The 17,018-nt window shown below is 38.3% G+C and overlaps 1 non-coding gene across 1 annotated transcript; it reads right to left on the bottom strand.

The window, feature by feature from the left end:
* Positions 1 to 1,599: 1,599 nt before the first annotated feature.
* On the bottom strand, positions 1,600 to 1,706 carry LOC127098961 (small nucleolar RNA R71). The gene has a single exon (XR_007793641.1). It is a non-coding gene; the product is annotated as a small nucleolar RNA R71 (small nucleolar RNA).
* Between the last annotated feature and the right edge of the window lie 15,312 nt (positions 1,707 to 17,018).

Raw genomic sequence — 17,018 nt, forward strand, 5'->3', positions numbered from 1 at the left:
TCATACTTTGCGCATGTTGGCTCACATTTTGTGGATTCTCCAACTCCATGATAACCACGAAACACATCACGTTTCTGACTTGATGCACATGACATTTTATCTTGTTTTGTCTCCTTTTTATTGTGTTATGCTGATATATTGTGTTTGTTTCATGTATTTTCCAAGTAGAAGTAGCCGTGCGAGAGAACGAGACGAAAATAATGAAAAACAGAGAAAAGACTAGAATCTACACTCATGGCATTCACCATGGCGTTTGCCATAACGTGGCAACCACCTGCACACCAAAAAGTCAAGAAAATCAAAGGAAAACATTTTTACAACTCATGGCGTTTGTCATGGGCCTAAAACCCATGTTCTCCACGATTTGCACTCATGGCGTTTGCCACGAGGCCTGAAAAATAGTGCTTTGAAGACTCAATTTATTCCACTTTTGCATACTTTTCTCCCACTCCTCCAACACTATTTCCAGACGTTTTCTACTAGTTTTAGCTATATAAATAGGCTTAGTTTTCAGCTTTTCATCATCCAAGTTTTTCTAGAGTAATTGTATGCAGAAAAATCACTTTTGTAAAGCAGTTGTTTCTTATATTGAGGAATTGCTGCATTTTAGAGTTAGAATCACTAGTTTTGCCAGAGAGATTTGGATCGTTCGCAATGAAACCTTTCTGAAATATTTTTTTCTCAGAATTTTTTTCCTGAAATTTCGCAGTACCAATTTAATTGCAGGTTTATTTACTTACTGGTTTTTCCCACTGTTTTCACTGCCACATACTATTATTTATGTTTGCAATTGCTGCTGCTACAATTCTTTTATATATGCAACCGAGATAAAAGGACTTCGATTACTATTTTCTTCATTCGGTTGTTCTAACTCGTCTCCGGTTGAGCGAGTGTTGGTCATACAACCGAGATAAAAGGAAAATAAAATTGTCTTAGTCTATGCAGTGCTACAACGAAATTACAATATTGATTGTTGGTCACCGACGCCGACACTAAAAACTTGATGGGTAATCTGCAAGTGCACGAAAATATTAGTTATAATATAAAAAATGTCGAACCCACATAGACCAATGTCAACCTACCGTTATCTATTGCCACTTTGTAAATCTAAGGCTAACGGGAAGAGTTTTGCTTGAAATCAGATTAAAATAAATGGTTTTAAAATTAATTAAAATAATTGGAATTTATTTCAGAAAATTTGCTTAAGGACTTCTGAAATCCAGGCAAACCAGATAACTGTCCTCTTAAGGACTACGCTGTTCCATCCGAGGACGAGCCACACTCAAGCATTGTTTCACCTGTAATCCAGGCAAACACTTTTGAATTGAAACCTTCTTTGCTATAGATAATGCAACTTAACCATTCTCTAGCAATCCCACTGAGGACCCCAATCTTTATCTGTCAGTATTTGTACAGTATACAAACATGTTAAAGAGTAATGGCGTCGATCCAGAGGCCATTTGTTTACGTCTTTTTCCTTTTTCCCTAAGAGATAGATCCAGAGCGTGACTACAGTCTCTACTTGCAAACTCCATCAATACTTGGAACGGACTCAAGAAGACATTCTTAGCCAGATACTTCCCACCAAGCAAAATAACAGTGTTGAGAAATCATATAACTATGTTTAGACAAACCGAAGGAGAGACACTCTTCGAAGCATAGGAACGATATAACGACATGATGAGACTATGTCCTCATCACGATCTAGAGAAATGTCTTATCATCCATACCTTCTATAATGGTCTGCTTTATAACACAAGAGTGATCATAGACGTTGCAGCTAGTGGAGCCTTAATGGATAAACCCTTCAATGAAGCTCACCATCTTATCGAAAACGTGGCCCAAAACCATTATCAATGGGGAACCGAACATGCTCAAGTAGAGAAAGCACAATAAAGGGGAGGCATATTCGAAGTCAATGGCCCAAATCATGTAAGTGTTAAGGTCAATGCACTTACTCAGAAGATCAACAACTTAACTATTAACCATCCAACTACTGTAGCTGATGTGACTCCAGACTACGAGATCTATGGAGTCCAATGGCATGTCACTACTGATTGTCAGCTTTTCACAGGAATTGTGCCTGACCAAGTTAACTATGAATAAGAAATCCTTACTCGAACACCTATAATCCTGGATGAAGAAATCATCCAAACTTTTCCTACAAGAACAAAAACACATTATTTGCTCTCAGTCCACCACCACCAACACCTCCAGGTTTCCAAAAAGGAGCCCCTGCTGCTTCTTCCGCTCCTAGAAAGTCAATTTTTGAGTTAATGATGGAAAACTTCATCACAACTCAAACACACCAAAATAAAGAATTCATGAATCAAATGTTCACACAAACGAGCTGGTGAAACAATTAGGAACAAGGTTGATGCCATGACTACCCACAATAAGATGCTTGAGACCCAAGTATCTAAAGTATCCCAACAACAAGTGCCTACTGCTATTCCTACTGACACATTTCCAGGCCATCCTCAACCCAATCCGAAAGGCTATGCTAACGCCATCACACTGCGAAGTGGGATGAAATTAGATGGACCGATTGATCCTATAATTCCCGATCAAGTGATGTATATGAGAGTTGAGAAGGAACCAAAGAAAGCGAATGATAAGATCTAAGTAGGAATTCCAATAGTTGATAGTGAGTAGACAACCATAACCAAATAAACTATCGATAAATAAAATCCATATGTACCTCCACCGCCTTATAAGCCACTTATACCATACCCTTAAAGACTTGCCAAATCTAAGAACGAAGGCCAGTTTAAGAAATTCATCGAGATGCTAAAGCAACTTCACATTACTATACCTTTCACGGAGGTCATTACACAAATGCCCTCCTATGCTAAGTTCCTTAAAGAGATTCTATCAAACAAGATGAAGTTTGAAGATGCCGAGATAGTGGAACTCACTACATAGTGTATCGCCATTATCTAAAACAATATGCCACCAAAGTTGAAAAACCCATATAGTTTTTCTATTCCGTGCGCAATTGGCAAGTTTGTCATCGATAAGGAACTTTGTGATCTGGGAGCTAGCGTTAGCTTAATTCCCATCTCGATATGTGAGAAGCTGAAATTAGGAGACTTGAGACCTACAAGGATGTCCATCAACTTAGGCGATAGTTCCGTTAAGTACACCGTAGGTATGCTGGAAAGCCTTCCAGTGCGTATTGGCCAGATTTACATTCCTATAGAATTTATAGTGATGGACATGAAGTCAGACTCCAACATCCCCATCATCTTAGAAAGACCCTTTTTGGCCACAGCCAGCGCGATCATAGATATCAAACAAGGGAAGCTAACCTTTGAAGTTGGTGAATAGAAAATTGAGTTTATTCTTTCCCAATTTTTGAAGGCTCCAGCTATTGATGATACCTGTTCTTTCATAGACATTATTGGTGAGTGCATAAAAGAGCCAACATCAGAAACACCACCGACTATAGATTTGTTTGAACTTCCAGCCTCTACCATCATAGAAGAAGATGAGGTTGAATACTATCGCCCACATGTAGAGGATAACTTATGAGAATGTCTTGCACTTACTCTCGATCCTATGCCTAGCCCTAAACAACCATCAATGGAACTTAAGATACCAAAAATATGAGATATGAGTTTCTAGACGAGCAACTTGATCGTCCAATTATAGTTAATGCTAACTTTGATAGAGACAAAATTGAGAAACTATTGGTTATGTTAAGGACGTACACTACATGTTTGGGCTATAACATATCTGATATAAAAGGGATTAGCCCCTCTGTGTGCATGCACATAATTATGCTAGAAGAGGACTCTAAAGGCTCTAGAGAACATCAGAGGATGATTAATCCTATTTTGAGTGAGGTCGTTAGAAAGGAAGTGCTAAAGTTGCTTGAAGCTGGAATAGTTTATCCGATATCAGATAATCAATGGGCCAGTCCAGTGCATGTAATACCAAAGAAATGAGGAGTAATACTAGTTAAGAATGAAAAGGTGAATCTGTAGCTAAACATGTAGAGACAGGGTGGAGAATGTATATCGACTATAGAAAATTAAACAAAATCCACCCAAAAAGACCATTTCCTTCTTCCTTTCATTGATCAGATGCTTGAATGTTTGTCTAGGCACTTATATTTTGCATCTTAGATGGATATTCAGGGTTCTTCCAAATCCCAATCCATCCCGATGACCAGGAAAAGACTACCTTCACTTGCCCCTATGGCATATTCGCATACCGTCAAATATCGTTCGACTATGTAATGCACCTGAAACTTTACAAAGATGTATGATGGAAATATTTACAGACTTCTTATATGATATCATGGAAGTATTCATGGATGACTTTTCCGTATGCGGATCAAGTTTCAAAGGGCTCCTTGCTAATTTAGAGAAGGTACTAGAGAGGTGCGTAAAAGTAAACTTTATGCTTAATTGGGAGAAATGCAACTTCATGGTAAAATAGGGCATAATCCTAGGACATATAATGTGTGAAAGGGGAATCGAGGTTGACAAAGCTAAGATCGAGGTTATTGAGAACCTCCAACCACTTAAGACTGTTAGAAAAGTCTGGAGTTTTCTAGGACACGCTGGTTTCTACCGATGTTTGATTATGGATTTCTCTATAATCATAATAACCCCTAACTGGTCTCGTGATGAAGGAAGCTGAGCTTATCTGACGAAAAATTCCTTGAATCATTTTAACTCCTTAATCACTCTCTGATCTCTGCATCTATTATGCAACCTTCTGATTTGAGTTAGCCATTCGAGATCATGTGCGATGCAAGTGATTATGTAGTAGGCGCTATCTTAGGAAAACGAAAAGATAAAAGGTTTCACTTCATCTATTATGCAAGCAGGACCCTAGATGGAGCTCAAATAAACTATGCCACAACTAAAAAAGAGCTCCCAGCTATAATATTCGTAATTGATAAGTTTTGTTCTTACTTAGTGGGAGCTAAAATCATTATCTACATAAATCATGCAGATATAAGGTATCTATTGAGCAAGAAAGATGCAAAACCAAGGTTACTTCGATGGATCCTACTGTTGCAGGAATCCGACTTAGAAATCCGAGACAAAAAGGGAACCAAAACTGTGGTATGTGACCACCTGTCTAGACTAGATAATATTAAGCCTGAGCATGTGCCCATTAACGATGATTTTCCCTATGACAGACTAGTTATGTTAGTTGGAACCGAAGAACATATCTATGCTCACTTCACTGATTATTTTGAGAAAAGTAGCTCCAACATTAAAAATGAAACAGAAGAAGAAGATGCCCTAGCATAAACTACAATTCCATGGTATGATGACTTCGTAAACTACCTAGCAACCGGAGTCGTACCTCCAGATATGACTTACCAACAGAAGAAGAAATTATTACATGATCTGAAACAATTCTATTGGGACGAACCCCTCCTTTTCAAAAGAGGAGCCAATGGTATTTACAGTCGCTGTGTTCCCGAGGAGGAGATTGAAATCATCATGATCTACTGCCACGCCTCTCCCTATGGGGGGTATGCAAGCACATCAAATACATTCACGCAAATTCTTCAAGCATGCCTTTATTGGCCCAATATATGGCGTGATGTTCATGCTATGGTCATCAGATGTGACCTTGTCAACGCACCAGAAACATTTCCCGACGAGATGAGATGCCGTTGCAAAATATTTTAGAATTGGAATTTTTTGATGTTTGGGGGATTGATTTCATGGGTCCTTTTCCATCCTCAACGGGAAATAAATACATACTCGTGGAAGTAGATTATGTATCTAAATGGATAGAGGCCATCACCTCTCCTACCAATGATGCACGAGTAATGATTAAAATGTTTAAAAATAATATTTTTCCTAGATTCGGTGTTCCTAGACTAGTCATAAGTGACAAAGGATCTCACTTCATATCTAAAATATTTGAAAAACTTTTACAAAAATATGGAGTGCGACACCGAATAGCCACCCCTTACCATCCACAGGCCAATGGCCAAGTAGAAATTTCCAACAGAGAGATTAAACATATACTAGAGAAAACAATTGCCAATTCTAGGGAAGATTGGTCAACCAAGCTTCCAGAAGAACTATGGGCCTATAGGAAAACCTATAAAATGCCCATAGGAACTACACCGTTCAAACTTGTGTACATAAAATATTGTCATCTGCCAGTTGAGATTGAGCACAAAACCTATTGGGTCGTTAAGATCCTGAATATGAACTATAAAGTTGCTGTCAGAAAACAAATCTTAGACCTCCACGAGTTAGAAAAGTTAAGGCTAGATACTTATGAAAACGCCCAAATCTATAAAGAACAAACCAAGAAATGGAACGACAAGCAAATCACTAGGAGAGACTTCGCAGAAGGGGAGCTAATACTTCTTTTCAATTCTAGATTGAGACTTTTCCCAGGGAAGCTTCATTCCTGATGGTCGGGATCGTTTGAAGTGACTAAAGTAATGCAATCTGGTGCAGTTGAAATATGGAGTAAAACAACCAGGTCGTTCATAGTGAATGGGTAGAGGCTTAAGCACTACCATAATGAAGAGGAAATAAATTACTATGCTAGTTTAAAACTAGATTAGCCACCTTCCAGTCTACCCGAAGAATGAATGTAAAACGCGTCGAGCTAATGACGTAAAACAAAGCGATGTGAGGGAGGAAATCCATAGATTTCTTTTCAATTCCCTTTTTCCCAACAAAATAAGCGGAAAACTAAACCTTATTGAGCATCAGTGACATTCTTTATGTTTCATTTTCAGGTCACCTTCATTCTCCATATAATTTTTCCACTAACAATTATTCAAGAATGCATCACATCGACAACTAGAGGGCCATTTTCAAGAATGGCACTCAGAGGAGGCGCTTTGAAAACTTGTCACAAAGAACTATTTCTCTGACTAGGTACCTTGATTTCCAATGCCTAGCAACATTAGGCCTACGTGACAACCTTCGATATATGTTTAATTAGATTGGATGGGACCAATTCTCATTTTCAAGACACCCCACCTACCAGAACCTCACACTTGAGTTTCTTAGTTCCTTCAATTACTATCTTGATAGAAGAGTAGGAAAAGATAAAGGTAGGTCTGTCTTTAGGATATTTGGGCATGATTATCGATTTAACCATACTGAAATAGGAAACTTATTAGGACTTCATACTAAACCCGATGCCTCCACTGAGGTGCCCAATGACAACTTCATGCAATATAAGCTTGATAATTTCTGGGGTAGCATCACCATGGTAGCCCCATCTGACCATGAAAGGATGAATGCTACCCTTATTCATAATCCAGTTATTAGGAACTTTCAGATGGTTTTAGCACAAGCCTTCTTTCGAAAGAGTGATAACACTGACACCGTCAGTAAGGAAGAGTTATTTATCATGTTCAGTATTTTCCAATCCCGCCCTGTCCATTATGCAACATTCTTTCTTGACAATCTGGACACTATAACAAAGTCGACAAGATGAAATATTTTTCGGGGGGGGGGGGGGGGGGGGGGGCGTTGTCACCTCCATAGCGTTATCTATAAGACTCCATAACCAAGTGGCACATCTAGTACCTCTAGGAGATAATAATTTGCTAGATATTGACCACTGCCTGAACCGACAATTGGTAAGAGTTAGAAGGCCTAATTAATTCCATCTACTGATTAACAATGAATTCGTCCACTACTTTTCCTCCCAAACCATGAACAAACAAGTATCCACAACCGTGATAACTGGATGTACCAATTGGAAGGTCAGGGAGAGGCACTTACACCACCACAAACCCCTCCTGAACTTGACTACCACCCAAGACCTCTGTCATACATTTCTTCTTCATCTTCTTCTATAGATCTTCCTAGTCCATATGGGCATAATGTTGACTATGAGCTCAACACCCCCCAATGTGAAGTTATTGCTCTTTTCCAAGCCCTACAAGATCAAACTGATAGAATGACAAAGTAGTTGGACCACATGTAATAATAAGTTTACTCCGTATGCAAAGTCCTAAGTCCAATAACCAGACATCGTGAAGTTTGATCTCTTCAGAGGTTTTTCTCTCCTTCTTTTTCACTTTCACAGAAACATTGAGGCCAATGTTCCGTTTAAGTGTGGGGGAGGATCTATTTTCTATTTTTCAGTTATCATTATTATTATTTTTCTAATTATGTTTCAAAATTCTGTTGTCGAGCTATCGACGTTAAACAAAGCGCTGCATGAGAGACAACCCACAATTTTTATCATATTCCATTTAATTTATTTTTTCTTTATTTAATTTTAATTATTTTTATTTAAGTATTTTTAGTTTAGTTTCTATTTTTAAGTCTATCTATTTATTATTTTTTCAAAATTATGCTTCATTATGCCTTAAGTGGGACCAAAACACAATGATAACCCCTAAAACCTCTTGAAACACACTAATAAGGTCCATGGTGTTCGCCATGGAGGCATGGTGTTCGCCATGGAGGCATGGTGTTTGCCATGATCCTTAACCAAGTGAAAGCACACATTTATTAATGATGGCGTTCGCCATAGGTTCATGGCATCCACCATGAACATTGAATGCGCCAAAATCAAAAAAATCCTGCCCTATACCTTTTGACTTCCATCTTTCCAACTTCCACCCACTCAAATTCACTCTTTAACTCACATCCACTCACATTTACTCTTATCTCTTTTCAAAACCTTTTCAAAACCTTCAAATCTCTTACTTTCTCTCTTCCATTATTATCACACCTCTATATAAATTCAACCAAACTCCACACCTCCACACGTCTCATTATATCATTCTCACCTACAAAAACAAAACTTCCTCAACCCCACTTCCATTTTCACTTTCCAACAATGGCTTAAAGAAGGGATGTCGATTACATGGGTATTGTATTTATAGATGGAAGGGATGGTGCAAAGCAGATAAAGCGCTACGAAGCTCTGTGAAGGAGAATTGCCATCCAAGGCGCAACGGAATTTAAAAATTTCTCCATTTAGTGATCCTTACAAATGGGCATGATTAGTGATAGAATCGTTACCTCTTGTGGCGATCACGAACGTTGAACGATGACAACGTCTCAACTCAGTCCACACGAACGGATTCCTTCAATCACAGTGCTAGCTGTTATGAATGAAGGCTTTGAGTGAGAGAAAGAGAGATACGAAATTCCAACTCTTTAGTTATGTTGTATTCCCATACAATGTTTCTACACAAGAGTTCTATTTATAGAACCACTTGTGTGGGCTTCAAGCCAAAAAGCCCACTTAAGTGTATTTTGGCCCATATCTCATAATATGCCAAAATCACTTAAGTATTTGGTACCTTACCATACTTCGTATTCTACTTAAGTACACCGTACCTTACGATGTTCCTTAGTTACTCTATCTCTCATCAATCCGTCCTTTGTGTGTGACCCTGTAGGTTTTCGCGACGTTGACAATTATACTAAATCACGCATTTAACATAATAAACAGTGAGCGGTATCTAGCAACACATTACTGCTACCCAAGACACGAAAATGTCATGTGATCTGACAAAACCTCCTGTGATAATGATTATGTGTATAATTACCCCTTTGCCCTTATGTCTATATTGAACACAAGGTATAGACCGTGTCATCCTTGTCCAGTTCAATATTGGGCCCATAGACATTTATCCTGTTACGCAGGATGGGCAAATTCCATCTAGGTCACTCATGTCCCTCAACATGCTTCGTGGAGTACCCATCAACTGTCTTTATGGTTATCCAGTTACGGACAACGTTGGATCAGCAATAAAGCACTCGATGTTACATCTAGGATCCATAGTGGTTTCAGGTCGAAGAGTGGTATACACCATTATCACCATGAGAATAACTTATGACACTTTGCATAACTTTCTATATAAGTATTCTCATAGCGGGTCAATCCAGTATAAATATTACTCTTAATATTCATACCTATGTTTAAGACTTGATAACTCTTTATCCATGATCCATGAGATGTGATCATCAGTCTACAAACATAATAGTCTTAATGCTTTAATGTTATCCCACTTCACAATAAAGCTCGACTACATATACTTTAAGAATAGTGTCCCTATGTTTAATGTGCTCTCATGATCAAGTCACACTTGATACATTAAACGGACTATCTATTCCAGGGACTTTATTAAATAACCATAATAAAGAAAAAGCCTTTTATTATTAATAAATAATTCGACATAAGTACCAAAAGTATTGGCCTCTATGGCTTACACCAACATTCTGTTCAATCGAACAATTTTCCCAACAAGGTATGCCGACGACTCTTATTTACGTAATTTAGAATTATATGATAGTGTTCATTGGATGATAAGTATGGTAGGATTAACTCACTTTTGTGCACAAAAAGACCCCACCTATGTTAAGCCCGCCTTAGATTCCTAAGCTCTCTTTCGTAGACTGCTCAATTGGTGAGTGCTAGTACTATAGGGACAGTTAACTTCAGAATATTTAGCCAAGAGTATCAGTACAACCAAAATGATATAGCAAAACTGTTGCATTTCCCACATGGTGAGGGTGCTATTTGTGAGACCCCATTAGATACGGATTGGGCACATGAGTTTGGTCGTTTTTGGGAACAACTGACAGGTATCCTTGCAGATAGTTTTGAGAGGAATAATGCGACCCACATCCATAACCCGACCATAAGATACTATCGCCAAATATTAGATCACTCTATTTTTGGCTAAGAAATTAATGGTAAGGTCAACGCTAATGAGCTATTTTATATTCATAGTGTTTTTGAACCAACAAGGGTTAATTCAGCCCCGTTTATGCTGGCACATATGCAATCAGTTTGCACTACTAAAAAGGGGTCTATTTCCATTGGAGGAGTGATTTCCTCAATAGCACACGCCATAAGTTTAGAAGAGGATCTTGCTACACCTGATCGTCTTCCCACACCTTCCCTTGATATTCTTGTATGCCACCATATTCGATTGATTAAAATAGGAGGGATGAGAAATATTCTTTGATGATTAGTAATAGAGAGGTCCCAAGTGTTGTTCTCCCATGCTCAAACCACACAGATGTGCAAAATAGGTCAAATTGGCTTTATAATTTGAATGAAGATAATGAAGCCGGACAAGTTCCCTTGGATATTCCTGAAAATGTTAATGCAGAAGGTGACACTGATGAAGACTATGACCAAGGAGAGAAAGGCTCTCCTGTGCATGAACCACCTCCACATCATTCACCCCATATTTCTGTTTCACTTGCACACACCACACCATATTTTTCTGACACTTTTGCAGGTACTTCTATCGGGGCCGCACATATTACACTAGATGACGTGCTTTGTAAGATGCATGCCTGGAATGCCAGTATTGGTGAACGTGGCAGCCTAATCTCTGCCATGCATCGCCAACAAACAGATATGATGCAAAATATGCATTAGATGAAGACACAACAAACATATATGGTGGAGCATATGAGTCATATGAAAGCATCGTGAGTTGGCATGATGGATAATATGCATCTGATATAGGCTACATAGGCTTCCATGATTTAGCGTGTACGCCACCATCGATCATCATATACCGCTATGACGGATCACATCCAATAGATACAAACATCATAAATCGCCATGGAAGAGAAGATCCAGCAACTGCAGGGGCACTTACAAGACACTCAGGGGAAGAACCAGAGCATGATATCAGGCCTTACAAACCAACTGCAGGGGTTGATTTGGGGGGGGGGGGCTTAAAGAAAGAGATTCCAGAGAGTTTTAAAACCAGCATTACCGTGACGAGTTGATTAAGAATATGTTACACTATATGCGCGGTATGGGTATGCCTCCTCCACCTCTTCACTACGGACCGCCCAGGGGGAGAGGCAGGGGTCGTGGCCGACATTGATCTCCTTCATCTAGGTTCTTCTTTTCCTTTTCCCACTTTAATTGAAACATTGAGGATAATGTTCGGTTCAAGTGTGAGGGAGAAACTTTATTGCTTTCCTTTTATTGTTTTCTAGTTAGATTTACCATTTTCTAGTTAGAATTACCATTTTCTAGTTTATTCATGTTAATTAGGATTTTACCGCTTTCTAGTTTAATTGTTATTTGAATTGTTAGTTGAGTCAATGCATGTGTTGTTGAGTCTTTATGCATGGTTTCTCGTTGTTTATTGAATATCCCAGTTTCTTGAGCCCTACCATTTTTTTTGCTTGATAAGACCTAAAAATGGTAGCATGATTAGAAAGTATATATGATACAAATTAAATAGAAACTAGATTGAGGAGACTTGGGAAACTTGTTGCAAAACCAGTATCGTCCCGACACCTTAAGCCTCCCAAATATGGAGATCAATTTGAATACCTATTATGCCATACCCTTGAGTTCTTGTTTTCTAATAATCCTTGAGTAGTTTATCTTAATAGTCAACACCATCCTAAAGCACACATTAAGTAGGGAAGTTGATGCAAATAAGTGAATGATCATGAGCTTAAAAGATAAATGAATAAAAAAGGAATGTTCCTTCTAAGTTAGGTGACCCTCACCTGGTCATTTAGCCCAACGATAACTTATCCTTTTATTAATTAATGAATAAATCCAAAGTTCATAAATTGATAAAACCAAATCATAATCACTAACAAATTTTGCTACTATGTATGTGTAAGGATAATGGGCTTAATGTGATTTCACTAGAATGAAAAAGGATGAAAAATGATGAGTGAGTTAGGTTTATGCATAATGGCATGATTCTGATTAGATTGCACATGAGGGAGACTTTTGACCGTAAAATGCGGAATTGTGTTTTCACGATATCCTTGGTGAACAATTAGTAAGCATCAAGTCAATTTTGGTCGAAATGGATTTTGTAGCCACATATGAGTATTTGAGTGTTATGGTTTCTTTAAGTATTTATAGTAAAATGTTGCATTTACAAAATTTTCATATATGCTAGCAGATTGCTTAAGGACAAGCAAGACATCTGACTCGTGGCACACAATATTTTAGCTTGTTTTGTCTCCTTTTTATTGTGTTATGCTGATATATTGTATTTGTTTCAGGTATTTGTCAAGTATAGGCATATGTGCAAGAGAATGATACGAAAACACTGAAAAATAGAGAAAAGACCAAGAATATGCACTCATGGCGTTCACCCTGGCGCTTGCCATGACGTGGCAGCCACATGCGCGCCAAAAAGTCTAGAAAATCAAAGGGCAACATTTTTACAACAAGGCCATGGCGTTCGCCATGGGCCTAAAACCCACGTTCTCCATAATTTGCACTCATGGCGTTTTCCATGAGGCCATGATGTCCACCATGGACTTTGAGGCCTAAAAAAATAGCGCTTTGAAGACTCCCTTTGTTCCACTTTTGCATAATTTTCTCCCACTCCCCTAACACGATTTCCAAACATTTTCTACCAGTTTTAGCTCTATAAATAAACTTAGTTTTTATCTTTTCATAATCCAAGTGTTTCTAGAGTAATTGTAGGTAGACAAATCACTTTTGTAAAGTAGTTGTTTCTCACATAGAGGAATTACTATACTTTAGAGTTATAATAAGTAGTTTCGCCGGAGAGATTTGGATCGTTCATATTGTAACCTGCAGAAATATTTTTCTCAAAATTTATTTCAGAAATTTTGTAGTACTAGTTTTAATTGCATGTTTATTTATTTATAAGTTTTGTTTACCATTATTTTCAATATAAGTTCTTTTGTTACTTCACTGCCACATACTATTATTTATGTTTGCAATTGGTGCTACTATTCTTGTATTTATATGTTGAATTGATGGAATTGGTACCATATCCATTTTTGCCGTAAAATATATATATATATAGTATTGCTATTGATTAATCAACTAAGTATTATGTTTAGTTTACTCAGACGAAAAATAAATAACAATATGATAACCACATTAGATGTTCGGCTAAGCTCTTAGAGCCCGGGATGTGAGGACCGTAGTTTTGAAGAGACTCGATAAAATTATTGGCATTAAATTTTTATAATAAAATAATATTTTGATTCTGAATTTTGTTTCAAAAAGTTATAATTTTACCGCAAAAGGGAAAAAATTTAGATACTAGTTTCAGCGCGACAGTGTGAAAGCGGTATTCGACAGTTAAAATTTGGAATTTTAATTTTTAAAAATAGTGACAACGCTTTATTAATTAATTAAGGACTATTGTTTTTAATTTTTTTCTGGAACTGTAACTTGTAACGTGCGACAACAGACAATTACGGTTTTGAAATCCGATACGGGCTGAGCGAAAGTGAACAATATTTTTAAATTAATAATTCTTATGAAAATAATTTTTGAATAAATTTAGGTGCTGAATTTTACCTGAGTCCCGAATGTACCCGAAAATTACATTTCCGTCTCTGTTTCAACTAATTCTAAAATCATTTATTTTAATCCGTTTTCAAGCAAAACTCTTCCCGATAGGCTTAGATTTACAAAGCAATAATAGATAATAGTAGGTTCACATTGGTCTCTACGAGTTCGACATTTTTTATACTATAACTGATATTTCCGTGCACTTGCGGGATACCCAACACTCCACAATCCCAAAAAAGTGTTTTCAAGGATGCTCGCATTAACAAACTATCTCCTCTATCGCCGTTACCAAAAATCAAACACATTGAAGGGATGTCGCTTTTTATGCACAAATACATTGAGCGAATTGTAAATGTTAAAATTGACGATAACTTTGGTTTTCGAGCTGTTTCTTTCAGGTTTGCTCGGTAAAGGAGATGGGGACTACCAATTTATTCACCTCCATCTTATACAAGAGATAATGGCGCATATGGAATCATACAAAAAACCACACATGAACAAAGCAAATTACGATACAATTCTCGATGCTCTTATTCCTTTTCTTAGTGGTCAGGATCCGTTTGACAAATGAATGTGCTTCCCGAAAATGAGACATCTTATAAGAAGTGCTTATGATATGGTGTGTATTGATTTAACACGATATGGTTTCTCGGAAACATTATTTTCACTTCAAACTAAGTCACCTCAAAATCCATCGAAACACATCATATGTATTGGTTGGCTATAAAAAGAAACATTTTGTTCAAAGACATCGCCTAGGTGGACGAGACATTTCACATAAGACATTGTGTAATATTTCTATATCCTCTTAAATGCTCTATACCTTATGAGTTGAGATAAATTGAGTTCCTAAATGCTCCATTCTTTGTCATTTGGGACAAATAGGGTAATTAGTGAGTGTCGCATCCGCGAAAAACAACCGGCGGGCTAAAACAAAACAACACAGAGCCGCCACCGTGCGTTATTTATCTCATAAGAGGGAAAGGAAACGCTCGAAGTAAACCTGGAAAAGACATGGTCTCGCGACCAAAGAGAATGGGATCGGGAGTCGGTTATGCGAAGGGAAGGTATTAGCACCCCTACGCATCCGTCGTACTCGACGGGATCCATGCTCAAAAGATAGAACAAGGTTGGTAAAACAAACATCACACACACACTGAAGACAACACATGTGGAGGAAGAGGGGAGAGGGCTCGCTAGGACATCGCATCCTATGCCTACGTATCTCATCTAGAATGAGAATCAGAGCTGCCGTAGTTCGGCTCACGCACGCCGAAACAAAACACACACAAGCAAGAAAACATGGAAACCGAATGCCAATCGCTGGACTTACATCAGACTCCGAACCAAACAAACCCACACTGGAAACCAAATGCCACTTGATGGACTTATATCGGACTCCAAGCACACAACAAGAGGATACGGAATGCCAATTGCTGGGCTTACATCCATCTCCTACACACACAAGAAGAAACAAACAACAAGTTACTAAGGAGTCGGGAACTCGAGCCTAGCAACTGTCAAGCAAACACACACAAAAAAGAAAAAGAGTGCCCGGAGAGATCTCGTACGACCTCCTGCCTACGTACCTCATCTGGTATGAGGATCAGGGCAACGTAGTTCCCCTGAACAGGGGAGAAACTTTCTCCTAACCAGAGACTGGGAAATGACCAACTAGAAGGGAGACTGACTCGAGCCTAATAGTTATCATGTATTCCACAATGGTCCTAGGTTGAGTTTTCTATCTACTTGCACAAACAACAAGCTAATCCTAAACAGGCAAAGCAAAGCATGCAAGCATAATCAAAATAAAGCAAACATATACAATTAGCACACACTATATACAGGCAAAGTGGGCTCACACAAGGGTTAGACTGCAAAAGCAAGCCAACTGTATCAGGTGATGTTAGCTCTTAACCCTAACATTGAGAGTTAGGGTGAAGCAGATGAAATAGGAAGTGAGGGGTGTGCCTCACAGCTCTTATCCCTGGCCTGGGAGAGCTTTAGACAAAGGAAGTGTGGGTTCAGAAAGTGGGAACCCTTCTACACTTATGACTGACTCAACATGGATCTTTGGGTTAATATCCACAATGCATCAACACCAGTTGTGTGAGCAAAGGGATGACTCAACTGAATAGCAGGAGATGGATTGCACATCTCTTGTATCTTCCAATTGCCTTATTCAAGGTCTTTTCCTGCTTGGGGACAAAAATAAACAATCACAAGCATTGCCTCTTAAGGAGGACTTCAGACAGGTGCCTGACCAAATAACAGGCCAGGTCTTCCAGACTACATGAAGTCAGAGAGTTCTACCTCAATTGGTTAAGCAACCAAGCAACAGCAAAAGCAAGTTCACAATGAACTATAGCAACTAATGTACCTGAAATCAATCTAGCTCAGTTAGTACACAACTCAAACAGTCAAACAGACAAGCTAAAAGTCAACAGTTAACTTTACACAAGCAATGCATCAAGCAAAGCATAAGCCAATGCTCAATACAAATGACTTAGAAGCCACCTAAAAAACAAACTCAATGTTAATCAACATCAATCAAATAAGCAACTCAAGCCATGTGAATCAATTCCCTCAATGCCATATGCTTCTTAACCTGCAAACCAAGCTCAAACATGAGAAGCAAACCCCTAGGACAAGGCCTAGGGTCAAAGGGGGAGAAATAATTCAAAACAGAACATGAAAATTGGCACAAATCAAGTTCAATAAAATTAGAACAATGTCCAAGTGGTCTCACATTCATATCA

The sequence above is a fragment of the Lathyrus oleraceus genome, chromosome 6 (assembly GCF_024323335.1).
Source record: "Lathyrus oleraceus cultivar Zhongwan6 chromosome 6, CAAS_Psat_ZW6_1.0, whole genome shotgun sequence".
NCBI lineage: Eukaryota > Viridiplantae > Streptophyta > Magnoliopsida > Fabales > Fabaceae > Lathyrus > Lathyrus oleraceus.